The sequence below is a fragment of the Gallus gallus genome, chromosome 1 (assembly GCF_016699485.2).
Source record: "Gallus gallus isolate bGalGal1 chromosome 1, bGalGal1.mat.broiler.GRCg7b, whole genome shotgun sequence".
Taxonomy (NCBI): Eukaryota; Metazoa; Chordata; class Aves; order Galliformes; family Phasianidae; genus Gallus; species Gallus gallus.
This window is the reverse complement of record NC_052532.1, coordinates 142,061,884-142,076,674: the sequence shown is the minus strand read 5'-3', so window position 1 is coordinate 142,076,674 and position 14,791 is coordinate 142,061,884.

Genomic DNA, 14,791 nt, shown 5'->3' with positions numbered 1-14,791 from the left:
AAGTAATGCATCCTATTTTATTAGACTGACCCACAACATCAGGGGTGGATGTTGGTAGTATGACAGTAGAGGTTAGACCTTCTCACCAATTTTCCATTCACTACCATGCAACAGGTGGCAGCAGAGGAGCAGTCTGAGAAAATAGCACCTGACATTGAAGTGCTTATAGGGGTGTAACTGAATTCCTCCATGTGGAAAAAAATTGCTTCAGCTGACATTCATCAAAGTTTGCTGAACATTTATGGACACCAAACAGTGGATGTGAGCACACTGAGGTGGTAGGTGGTGTGTTTCAGCAGTGGTGACATTGGCGGTGGGTCACTTCTACTAAAGGAGATTTTTCTAAGTGCACTGTGCAGGCTCTTTTTCATTGCTGGCAAAAATGTATAGCTAATGGTAGCGACCATGTTGAAAAATCATATTTTGTATCTGAGAATCTTCTCTATCAAATAGTGTTATTGTGGCTTTTCATCTGCTGAAGTTTCCATGGAAAAAAATATAAGGCATTAGTTTCAGAGAGGCCTACATACACCTCAGGAGAGTACCTTCTTACCAGACCCCACAAGTGTAGTTCAGAGTGCAAAAATCACAGTATAGACCTACAAAACAGGATGTAGGGCATGAGTTTAAAAGAAAACAAGCAAGATTGAGCTTACTTTATCTGATACTGTCTTAGTTTCTGGTAGCTTCATTTTGGTTTGCTTACTCTAACAGTAGTTACCTAATTACCAGGAAGCCATTACTTATCTGTTTTAGTTTCAGGATTTTTTTTTTTTTTTTTTAATATATAATTCTGAACAGGAACATCTACTGTTAGTAATTTTGATATATACAAGAATAACAAGCAATCATGTTGCATAGAATGAAGTAGCTCTAATCCCAAAGTAATGATGCTACATCAAGGTATAAGTATCTATATTATAAACCTTACTTATATTATATTATATTATAATAATATTATAATAATATTATAATATAATAATATCATTATAATGTATATTATATAATTATATAATTATATATATTGTTATAATATATAATATAATATTATATTATATAATACATATATAATTATATATTATAATATAATTATATATATAATTATAATTATATTATATTATACCAGTCCTCAAAAAAAGTTAGCAAGTTGTTCACCATTGTTAAGCTACTTTTTGTAATGCAAATATTGGAACTGGGCAAAATTGATTTTAGAAGTAACAAAAAAAGACAAAGAAGAAGCATCTAACAACAATAAAAATTATACAAAATAGTAGATTTGTATGTATCATGGAGATATAGAGCAACATAGAAAGAAAAAGCTGTAAAGTATGATATAAAACATAGTTTTGATTAATGTGGCCCCAGACAGACCCAAAACTGAGAAAGAAATTGTCTAAATCGACAGAAGGACATCCCAGAAAAGAGAAGGTAGAGCAACCTAGTTTTACAGACCCACTCCTTCTGATGCAGTACGCAGGACACTTTCCCCAGTTTTCCCAAACCTGAGTCAAACTGTTGAGTTTAAGACTCAGAGAAGCAGCAGAGAGAACAATGTAACAGACAGGCAAAAATGACTTTGTCACATTTTAACAACTTTCAGAAGTAATATCACAGAATCACAGAATTGCGAGGGTTGGAAGGAAATTCATGAAATCCTGTAGACTAATTCCTCTGCTAAAGCAGGTACTCTACAATAGGTCGCACAGATAAGCATCCAGATGGATCTTGAATACCTCCATAGGAGCCTGGGCTCCTATGTGCTCCTGTTCCAGTGCTCTGTCACCCATACTGTAAGGAAGTTCTTCCGCATGTTCTTCCAAGGTTATAGATCATTATTCTTTGTCCTATTGCTATGCACCACCAAGAAGAGCATGGCCTCAGTTATTTGTTTCCCATCTCCTTTTAGATATTTATGAACATTAATCAGATCTCCCTTCAGTCTTCTTTTCCCCAGGCTGTACAGACCCAGGTTACTCAGCCTTTCCTCACACGGGAGAAGCTCCAGGCACTTTATCATCTTTGTGGCCCTCTGTTGGATTCCTTCTTCCTGGATTCCTGTCTTTTTTGAACTGAGGATCGCAGAACTGGACACAATATTCAAATGTGGACTCACCATGGCAGAATAGAGGGGGAGAATCACCTCCCTCCACCTGCTGAACACACTCTTTTTAATGCACCCCAGAGTACCACTGGCCTTCTTGGCCACAAGGGCACACTGCTGGTTCATGGCCAACCTGTGTCTACCAGAACACCAGTGTCCACAAAGCTCCTCTCCAGCAGGTCAGCCCCTGACCTGTGCTGATGCATGTGTTTATTTCTCTCTGGGTGCAGGAGTCTACACTTGTTTGTGTTAAACCTCATCAGGTTCCTCCCTGCCGAACTGTCCAGTCTTCCCAGGTTCTGTTGAATGGCAGAATAGCCTTCAGGTGTGTCTGCCAGCTTTGTATCAGCAGCAAACTTGCTGAGAGTGGACTCTATCTCCTTTATCCATGTCACTGATGAAGATATTGAACAAGACCAGACCCAGCACCAACTGCCGAGGAATACTACTAGTTACAGGTCTCCAAACAGACTCTGTGCTTTTAATTACAATCCTCTGAGCTCTACCATTCAGCCAATTCTCAATCCACCTCGCCATCCACTCATCTATTCTACAACTTCTGAGTTTCACAACAAGGATATTGTGGGAGAAGATGCCTTGCTGGAGTCAAAGTATACAACATCCACTGCTCTCCCCACATCTAATCGGCTAGTAATGACATCATAGAAGGTGACCAGGTTGGTCAAGTAGGATTTCCCCTTGATGTATCCATGTTGACTATTCCTGATAGCCTTCTTCACTTTCAATTACTTGAAGAGAGTAACCAGAGCAAGTTGTTCACCTTTCCAGGGAGAGAGGTGACACTGATTGATTTATAGTTTCCCAGATTTTCCTTGCCTGTTTTGAAGACTGGAGTGGTATTGGCTATCTTCTAGTCTCAGGCACCTCTGCCATTTGTCAAGATCTTTTAGAATTGATAGGGAGAGATACAGCAATCACCTCTGACAGCTCCCTCAGCACATGTAGGTGCATCCGATCAGGGTACATGGATTTGTGTGCATTTATTTTAGCTAGACACATTCTGATCAGATCCTTCACGACCAATGTTAAGTCTTCCTTTCTCCAGACTCTCTTTTACCGGTAGGGTCTGGGATTCCTGATGGCAAGTCTTAGCATTAAAGACTGAAGCAAAGAAGGTATTCAGAATCTCTGCCTTCTGAGCATGCCATTACCATGGCACCCACATCGTTTAGTAGAGGGTGGACATTTTCCCTATTATTTCTTTTACTGTTGACATACCTTAAAAAATCTTTCTTGTTATCCTTTATCTCCTTGGTTTAATTCTAGGAAAGCCTTAGCCTTTCTTGTTGCACACCTACAAGCCCTGAAAACATTCCTATATTCTTCCAAGTTAGACAGGACCTTTTTCCACATTTCATGAACCTTCTTCTTTCCTTTTAGTTTATCCATGAGTTCCTTGCTCATCCATACAGGACTTCTGCCACCTTTCCCCAATTTCTTACTCTTACTCTTAGAGATGTACTATCTTGAGCTTGGAAGAAGTGGTGTTTAAGTGTCAACAAGCTCTCCTGTGCCCCCTTACTTTCTAGCTCTCCAGCCCATGGGGGACCTCCAAGTAGGTCTTTGAAGAGGTCAAATTCAGCTCTCCTGAAGACTGTGGTAGCAATCCTACTTATTTTCTTGCTTCTTCCACACCAGATCCCTAACTCCATCATCTCATGACTGCTGCATCCCAAGCTGCCTCGGCCTTCACATCCTTGACCAGCCCTTTATATTAATAAGACAATTCAGACTGTCAACCAGACTACTAATAAATTTTTAATTACAATAATGATAATTTTCTATCCTCATATATACGGCCTTTTCCACTTTTCACTCATAATAAGTAAATAATAATAGGATTGAAGAAGAGACAGGACTAGGATAATTTCTTCAGTATTTATCATTTGAACCAGATTTTTTTAAAGAATGAAGAGAGACCACAGCCTTATGTAGTTTCTGTAATATATTATTACAAATTATTATTGTATATCAAAAGAAGTATCAAATGGAATCAGTAATTGTTTTACTATGTCATTTTTGTGTGTGTGTGTCTTTCCTGAAGATCTTATTGTCTGGATAGTACAGGATTCAAGTGGAAAATAGGCAAATATGTTTCAGAAGATAAGAAGGCTTAATTGTCTAAACTTAAATAGATCTTTAAAATTAGGTTTGTAGAAAAACTTTAAGGATATCTAAAGAGGTGAAAGATATTTGAATCATACCTATATTTCTGGCTATGCTATATATTTGTGTGTTGATGTTATTAATGAGTCCCTGTGAGACATGTAAGTCTACAAGTGACAGACAGTGACAAAAGTTGTGATAGGTAAAACTTGAGCTTAGAGACACAGATGTGAAGGCTGTCTGGCATCTCAAACACTTTGAATGTAGAACTCTGAAAATATGTCATTTAATTTCGATAGATTTCTTCAAAAAAATTGTGACCCTGTACTTCCATACAGCTTTATGTAAGCAAATTTTATTTCCTCTGGTGTTCCTATGTTGTTCTTATTTCTAACAAGTTATAAACAACCATTATCAATGTGGAAAGAAAAATCCAGCCAAACAAGCAAACAAATCAGGTAAGTAAATTTAAGATTGATCTATATGATTCCTGGGTATTCCCGCACTTGCCCACACCAGAGGATGCACATGTTGCCTTCGTGTCTAATCTGTACATGGCAAGGAAGTAGGCCTTTAAATCTGCTTACCTTAATAGTCCTTTGATCTGATTGTTCATATCTCTCCGCTCTTGACACTTTCAAACTAGCTGCTATGAGATGTGGTTGTATATCTCCCAGCTTTACTGTCCCTCACATTTTAGAAAGGTAAGAGAGAAGGACCAGTGGGTGTGAAATGTGAGGTTTGAGTATTTGTCTTGTACTATGAGCAGAACTATGCTCAAGTACAAAGACATTGTCAGTCACCATTATTGCTCATGTGTCTAAGAATTAAGATAGAAGAAAAAAGAGCTAAGCAGCAGCAGTAGTACAAAGAATAACTGGAAGCATTTAGTTAATGTTAAACGGAAAGTCAGGTGATAACTGAAAGAAAATAGCCTAAATAAAGGCCAGTAAATGTTTCAGTAGCATAGGGCATTTGTAGTTACTTTTTTTTTTTTTTAAACATAGAGGTTTGCAATTATATCAAACTGCAGTGGAGAATGAATTAATTACTTTATGTCACAGTGGTAGCACTTATCTAAAAAGCAATGAATGTACTCTAGAATAGAAGCTGGCTTGGCAGTGTTTCTTTCTTTTATGTGGATTGGTTGTGTTACAAACTTTTATTTGACTTTCATTTATTTCTATGAGGTTTCCCTTGTATTCAGTTCTTTTTCTTTTTTCCAAAATCATGTATACATTTATGAAAATAAAAAAAAATCAGAAATGACCAAACAAACAAACAAAAAAAAACTAATTCAAGTATTGACCAGTTTTATTAAGCATTCCGCATTTGTGTAGTACATAGCAAGAGTCGCAACAGGGAGTATTCAGTTGATATGTCCCTGAATACAAATATGCTTTCCGATCATTCCATCAGTAAAGACAAGAGATCTAAATGAAATATAAAACACACATCTTAACTAATGAATACTACTAAATCCAGACATCTATATTCTTTTATGGGAACAGATTATTAGCTGCCAACTGCTCTGGTACTTCAAGCCAAACTTTTTCCAGCAACAGCTTTTCTCACAGCATTGACAGGGTTAATTAAAAACAAAATGCTTCCAATTAATAACTGTATTTTATAATCTGGTCTGATTTAAGTGTGTGCTTTAGTTACCCATAGAATCAAAATGCTGCCAAAACATCAGCTATGAACTCTATTAGAATGTCTACAAAATTAATGATATTGGCTTATTATTATAGCAAAAGATATACTTGAGCTTTTTACTTTATTAATTCAGAGGTTGCCAGAATATATATAATGATGACAGATTTTCTTAGCTGGCCTCCAATGAGAATCTTTCCACTGATTACCATTGCAATGGATCTCAATCTTCCTAGCAAATTGCAGTTTTATAAAATTATAAAAAATAGAAAAGCTAAGAAGAAAGGAGAAAGTTAGAAATGTGCCAGAAGGATTTTTTAAAACAATAATTCTTATAACACAGTAATAATTCTGAAAGTGTATAATAGTTTAAGATTCCTTAAAAGAGAACACTGAGATTGGGACTAATTTCCTAATTAAAATAAATAACACTGGGACAGGACAGAAGCATCTTAATATTAAAATAGAGACACGTGAGTGGTATTATTCATTTATCACAAAAACTGGTGGATGTGCAGTTTGCCACAGTTGTACAGAAAGATATAAAATCATGAAGTCTATTATATCATGAAAATTATTTTGAAATATTAGAAGTTGACTTTAATGAATGATAGTCCCTAAATGTTCTATGTATTAAAGCAAAAGTTACATTTCATATTGAGTAGATTAACATCCAGCAATGATTTAAGCTGCCAGTTTCAAAGATTACAGTGGAAAGTGCAATAAACACTCAGGTCTCTTCTTCTGGTGAAGCTGATTTTTATTTTTATTATTATTATTATTATTTTGTAGGATCAGGGTTTGAGATGTTTTCTAGCTGCTAACACTAACCTTGAAGTATCTAAAATTGTACCTTACAAATGTAAATCTGAATTGTGTCCATTTAACTTAGCTTAGCTGAATTTGCTAGATTTTGTTCAGACTGCCTAAAAAATGATGTAATCATGGAAATACACAAAAAGCTGCATCTGAATAGAAAAGAAAACCTTTATACAAATGTCTCCAATTTGCTGTCCCGTAGTTTTTTTTATTGATTTTTTTCAATAATATATTGTTTTTAATAGGGTGTTTTTTTTTTCCTTATGTGTCCCCTAGTAGTAACATATCTAATTGAATTATCTTTCCTTTGTGTATGCTTCAAAGCATTCCTTCAATAAAAAGGGCTGGATTTCCTGTTCACTACAAAAAAGGATCCTGAATCTATTTTATTACATTCCGGGAGCTCTATTTATTTCCTTATGCCATATTTTTTTACAGAAGTAGTTTAATTATCTCTGCTGTGTCATATAAGTACATATCAAGAAAAAATATGTTGAATTTTTGACTCTAACTTTAAAAGTATGACACTGATTGAGACCACAGGGAGACTTACTACATTTCCTTGCTAGAACAATATTTTCACCAACTTCCTTTCTAATTTAAAACCTCCACTCAGAGATTTATACGACATCTAGGATTCATACAAAAACACCTACTAATAAGGTTGAATGTTCCCTGGCTGACCTACCCTTAAATTCAGTATTGTTACATAGATACTGTGTGGTGTACAATTACTTTTCTGAATTGCAAAACACTTGGAAGTTGGGAAGAACAGTCAATTTTGACATAGAGATGAAAATGGATAAATGCTCTCTTCCATTGGTACTATGAAAGTGACTGGAGTTTTCTGAGTGAATATATGTAGGTTGCTCCAGAAACAGCATCTCTTATGTATTTTCATGTAGCATTATAATAGATACAAAGAACACAGTAACACTGATAAATCAAATTCTCAGCTACAAAACATTATTTTCTCAACATAGTCACAACTGTTAGCTATGCATTTTTGCCAACAATGAACAAGAGTTTGCATGCTGTGCTCATGAGAATCTGCATCAGTGGAGGTGACCCACTGTCACTGTAGCCACTGCTGAAACACACCATCCACTGCCTCACTGTGCTCACATCCACTGCTTGGTCTTCATAATGTTCAGCAAATAACAGCAAATGTCAGTGGGTGCTATCTTTTCTTCATTGAAGAATTCAATTACACAACTTTTCTTCATACACCTTTGCCTATCAGGCACTGTTTTCTCAAGCTGCCCCTCTGCTGCCATCAGTTGTATGGAAATAAAACTAATTGGAATCATAGAATAATTTGGCTTGGAAGGGATCTTTAGGACCCTTTAACCCTCCAGCTATAGGCAGAGACACCTCCCTCTAGACCAGATCAAAGACCCATCCAGCCTGGCCTTGAATGCTTCCCGGGAGGGGGCATTCAAAACCTCAGTGGGCAACTGGTTCCAGTGTGTCACCATCCTCACAGCAAAGAATTTCTTCCAGATATCTAGCCTAAATCTACCCTCTTCCACTGTAAAACCATTTCCCCTCATCCAGTCACCACCTACACTTATTAAAAGTTCCTCTTCAGCTTTCCTGTAGGCCCCCTTCAGGTATTGGAAGGCCACTATAATGTTTCCCCTCAGCGTCTCTTCCCTAGGCTGAGGACTGCCAGCTGTCTCAGTGCATCCTTGTAGGGGAGGTGCTCCATCCCTCAGATCATCTTCCTCTGGACCTGCTCCAACAACTCCATGTCCTTCTTGTGTTTTATTATTCATATTTTCATTTCTTTGTGTATTTATTTATTTATTTATTTATTTTGAGTGAGGATATAATTCAGAAGTCTACACTTGGCTACAAGGATGTGCCTTTATTCTATCTAATTCCTCGATGTGAATTTTTTTTCTGGTTATAGTAATGATCAGAGTTCACAGTTTTGTAGAACACTGCGTTGAAGGAGATGGGAGAATGAAACTTTAGGAGTCTAACTCTAGCTAGGAGCAACATGAACTGATTTTCTTGCCACCTTTTCTAATCGGTTGAATGTTTTAGGAAAGAAAGTCACAAGTTCAGTTTTCTTTCTTTGTAAAATAGCAAATGCTATAACGCATTGCAAGAATCATTAGTTTTCTGTGATGTATGCTTACAATATACTATGTGACAGATCAATGTATGTATTTGTACGTACAGTTAGGAAGGAAAAGGTTTCATATAATTTTATATGTTGTTATCTGGTTACTCAGTATAGTTCTGAGTATTCATACTGTTGTTGGTAAACTTTATTGGAAAGAAGCTTCAACAGAAAAAGTAAGTTAGTTGTCCTCTTTTGAAGTAGAGAATACAAAGAAGAAACTTTTTAAACCAACAAACAAACAAAGCAAAAATGCACCTTACCACAACTCAAACAAGCAAAGAGGGGGAAAATTAAGCTGGTAAGCAGCAGCAATGGAGCAAGAGATTTTATGTAAAACAAGATAGGAGTTAAGATGTTTAAGATGAAAATTTGGGCTATCCTTGGGTTATTAATTCCAGATCTTACCTCTGGAACAGCCTAAGACAGGGGTAGCAAGCAAAACTAGTGAGCAGAAGTAATCCATGGCTATATCTTCATATTTTCACAGAAGGTGCATTTATATACCATTTAAACTTTTTCTGTAATGTTAATGCTCAAGTACAATAATATGAATCTGAGGACACAGATCTCATCCAGTCCTTTGTGACTACCAAATGTATATACTAGACATAGCATTAGTACAAAACAGTGATCTATAATATAAATTTTGGGATAACTGCATTGTTCATAGTTTTTCAGTACTTTGTTTCCACAAACAGTTTACTTGTGATTACAATCAAATATGATCATTCTTAGATTGATGTTAAATCCTTTAATGTGTCATTTCCTTTATATTTACTTGCAGTAAAATAATGGCTGATTAAGTACCTATACACGAGGACACACAATAGAATTTAAAAGGAATGTCTTATGTTACAATGGCTAAATTTTATCTAATATGATCTAGAAATTTTGACTGATTTCTGAACTTTTCTTCCAAGAGAAAATTGTATTCTATTTAAGATCTCAGGAATCCAGCTGGAAAACTTCAGTGAATGCATTCACTGCTCTTGTGAATCTTTGACAGACATGAGAAGGCCTGACCCAGTAAATTATCTTTTAATTATTGCTGCAAAATATTGTCTCTACTTTACATTTAATCTAATGCATCCTAATTATCATATAAAGGAAAATTTGTTTCATTTTGAAGTGTTTCTCTTCTATATTTATCTTGTACAGTATCATGTGCATAGAACACAAACATTTTAAAAACGATTCTATTGATAACCAATTAATAGTAGTTATTTTATATGGGATGTACAGAAGAGTTTTCCACTGATATCCAAGGCTTATTTCATTGGAGTATTATTCTTGAATAGAAGCCTATATGGTCCTTAATATTACTGTGCTGCCTTTTGGCATTCCCAATTTTGAGGACAAATTATTTGATAATAGTCTCATTACATCTAATCCTTATGAGAAATGCCCATTCATTGTGAAGTTGATCAGATCCAATCATAGCAAAAGGGAGAAAGTGATATGTGCAATAAACTTGGTCTAAAGGAGTAAGCAGAGAAGTCAGTTTCGTGAAAGTCAAATACTGCTCAGCTTGACAATTCTATCTGCATTTCTCAGAGAAATACGCCACCATCGTATCTTTTGATAAATAAGCTTATTGAGAACAAAGCTGTTATCTATAGGCACAGAAGCAAAAAAAATATATATATCTTCAAGCAAAGAGGTTTAATTATACAGGCTGATTTGTGATAGAAAAAAGTGTAATTCTGAAGGATAAGATCCAAAGGGCAGAACAATGCAATTTTTATACATAACTAGTTTCTAATAGAAAGCTACATTCCAACCTCACAAATAAATAGATTAATAATAATAAAAAAATGCCTTCATATTCATCAAAACAGAAATTCCTGATTATTAGTTCTTTTGTATGTGAAAAATACAATCATAACATTCCCTGGAAGTTTTTGTTTTGTTTTGTTTTGTTTTTATATGATTTTGTTTGTGTTTTTGTTTTCCTTAAGTTAGTATATTCTGTGGCACATTCCATGAAGTAGAGTGTGCGTACTAACTTATGAAATTAGCAAAAATTCTGAAAAGGAAAATGTAAGCTTAATTCAATCTGGCTTAATTCAACTGATGTGTGGAATCAAACTCTGTAACCACAACGTAGTTATAAAATCAGGTATGTTTAATCAACGCTGCACAGACATTGAGTGCAAGGGGGATAGCTCCTCCTAACTTGCACACTGTAGGACAAAAGCTTGGTGCAGATATAGGCAGAACTAATACATAATCAATGATTTTCCTGGAATTCATATACATATTCATTATATTTCATTATATATATTTTCACCCTCAGTAAGTTTGCAGATGACACCAAGCTGGCTGGAAGTGTTGTTTGGCCTGAGGGTAGTGAGGCCCTACAGAGGGATCTGGACAGGTGGGATAGCTGGGCTGAAGCCAATGGGATGGGGTTCAACAAGACCAAATGCCGGGTCCTGCACTTTGGCCACAACAACCCCAGGCAACGCTACAGGCCTGGGGCAGAGTGGCTGGAAGACTGTGTAGGGGAAATGGACCTGGGGATATTGACTGACGCTCGACTGAATATGAGCCAGCAGTGTGCCCAGGTAGCCAAGAAGGCCAATGGCATCCTGGCTTGTATCAGAAATAGTGTGGCCAGCAGGAACAGGGAAGTAATTATCCCCCTGTACTCAGCACTGGTGAGGCCGCACCTCGAGTACTGTGTCCAGTTTTGGGCCCCTCACTATAAGAAAGACATCAAGGCCCTGGAGTGTGTCCAGAGGAGGGCAACAAAGCTGGTGAGGGGTCTGGAGGACAGGCCTAATGAGGAGTGGCTGAAGGAGCTGGGATTGTTTAGTTTAGAGAAGAGGAGGTTCAGGGGAGACCTTATTGCTCTCTATAACTACCTGAAGGGAGGTTGTAGTGAGCTGGGGGTCAGCCTCTTCTCTTGTGTGACTAGTGATAGGACTAGAGGGAATGGCTTCAAGCTGCGTCAGGGAAGGTTCAGGCTGGATGTTAAGAAATACTACTCTGAAAGAGTGGTCAGGCACTGGAATGGGCTGCCCAGAGAGGTGGTGGAGTCACCGAGCCTGGTGATGTACAAAGAGCGTGTGGATGTTGTGTTGAGGGACATGGTTTAGCGAGAACCATTGGTGAAGGGCGAATGGTTGGACTGGATGATCCTGTGGGTCTTTTCCAACCTTAGCGATTCTATGATTCTATGATTCTATGATTCTATGAAATAACTATTTGTTTACATAAATTATTCTCCATATCATAAAAGAGGAAATTCATGTTAAAAAGTAGTTGTATTGATTAGAATTGTTATTTAAATTGAAAGTTTCATCAAACCATGAAAATTAAAGATTTAATAAAAACTTTTAAAATTTTGAAACGTTAATTATATACAGGCATTCTCACTGCATTTTACTCTCAAGATAAATTAAGTTTCTGCTTTTTTGTTACTAAACAAGTCCAGTGGATGTATCTTTCTTTTTTTTTTTTTCTTTTCTTTGCACAATTTGAAAGCAGTTGATGTACAACCTTGTTAATTGGCTAGCCTCATTAATACATGAATAAAGTTTAGTATAAATCACTGTTAAAGTTCAGCAGTTTCTGCCAAGTGACTGCATTTTTTAATCCTTCTCAATTCACCTAGAGTTAATTTTGGTGGTTAACTCTCCTCCCAACAGTTTTGGCCTTTCATTGCTGCACCAAGTCCTCCAACACTATTCTCAAGACATTTCAACTCTCCAGTTCCCACATATACTGTCATGTCACCCACTCCGGGCATTTGCATACAGTATAATGTGTTATCTCACCTGCCTTGAATATACCATCCATGAATATATATATTCATATGTAACATCTATGTCTGTATCATTCATTCATTGGTTCTACACAGCATTTGATCACAGCTTTTAAACTATTGCATTGAACATAACTTTTGTGACTACAGATCATTTTTTCACAAGTCTATTGGACAATACACAAGTACTTATGTAATTAATAAACAGTCTAAGGGTTGTCATATATCTTTTAAAACTGTTGTAGTGATCTAAAATAAGATTGAATCCTTAAGAATGCCAATTTCTGTGAAAAGCGGCAAATGAAAGGAGGGCTAAAAAGATTATAAAATCACAGAATTACAGAATTGTAGGTGTTGGAAGGGACCTTTGCAGATCAAGTTCAACCCACATACTAAACCAGGTTCCCCAGAGTAAGGTTTTCAGGCAGGTCTTCCAGAGAAGAAGACTCCATAACCTCCCTGGGCAGCCTGTTGCAGAGCTCCATCACTGTGACAGTGAAGTTTACCTGGTGATAATACAGAGCCTCATGTGTTCCAGTTTCTTCCTGTTGCTCCCTTTATCTGTTGCTGTATGCCACTGAAAAGACTCCACCCCCACTGACTTCTGCACTTTATATAAACAGTGATGAGATCCCTCTCAGCCTTCTCTTCTCCATACAGAAGAATCCCTGGTCTCTCAGCCTTTCTTCATACGGAAGGCACCCCAGATGCCTAGTAATCTTTGTCACCCTCTACTGGACTCTTTCTAGGAGATCCCTCTCTTTTTTAAACAGGGGGATGTAGAATTGGACACAACATTCTAGATGTGAGCTCATCAAGACACAGAAGAGGAGATCTTCCCTCCACCTGCTGGCCACACTCCTTTTAATGTACCCCAAGATACCACTGGCATTCTAAGCCACAAGAGCACTCTGCTCGCTCATGGCCAACCTGTTGCCCATCAGGACATCCTGGTTCTTCTCTGCAGAGCCACTTGTGTAGCAATTAGTACAGTAATTTCATTGCTTGAATAATTTCCAGAAAGCCTATTTAAAATTCTTTGTGGCTACCATGCTACAGAAAATGCTATATAAGAATATGCTTAAATTTAAGGATCAATGTAGATCACACAAAAGATGCCTTAAGAGAGCATTTAGCACAAGAAACCTTAAACAAAGAAGGTGATCTTCCTCTGTACCCAGGTCTGTTTTCCGTAGTTTATTCAAATCGCATGCACACAGAGGAATAAATGCATACTTTTGCATAATATTTTGGCAAAAATTGTTCTGTAAAAACACCAGCAAGTACAACTCTGATTATGATTAAAGTTTATCTTATTATACTGTACCTAAGAGGATCATGTTATTATATACTGTGGCATGATTAAACTGCTTTTTCTTAAAGTACTTTGAATTTATGTTCAGACAGCTTTTATATTCATAAGCTCACAACACTACTCCACATATCCCCAGAGAACAAACCAGGAAAGACTGATCGGAGTACTGCCAGTTATTTTACAATAGTGTGTATTACCCTCCTTAATGTGCTAACTAATTCAAATCCACACAAGCCCTTCTATACAATATGTTCAGCTGATATGTGATCTGAGTTAAACTTTAAAATAGAGAATATCTGCTGCAGAACTGCAGAAAGGCTTTGAGCATTAGAGTCATGCATTGACCTCGGTGATGTTATTAGAAGACAAATGATTTTGAATGAGACGTGACTGTAAGAATGCCCTTAAGTGGTGAGCCAAGTAAAAAATAAATAAATAAATAAATAAATAAATAAATAAATAATAAAGTTTCAGCCACTCTTTTATCTCTTTCTGTGTTTCTTGAGGCATGTGAAGACCCTGGAATGGAGCACAAGCAGAATTCATCTGAGCTGGTACTTTTCTTTGATGCAGAACAAATTGGCATAAAAAACAGTCGTTTGGTCACAAAAAGAGTATAGTTGCATAGGAAGAGATCTATATCTATACTGTAAAACCTTGCTTCATAGATGTTTCCTTAATGCTGTCATGGATGTGTATATATTGTGAGTGCTATGCAACAGCAAACATAAGGTATTTTCTCTAGTCCTAAAATGAATGTAGCAACTCTTACACTTTTTGATGAAGTCTGAAACACACTAGCAATTACACTATTTTAAGTCCTGGTTATTTTCTTTTTCCCCTTCAACTATTAGCTGTATTTCTAATTAGCCT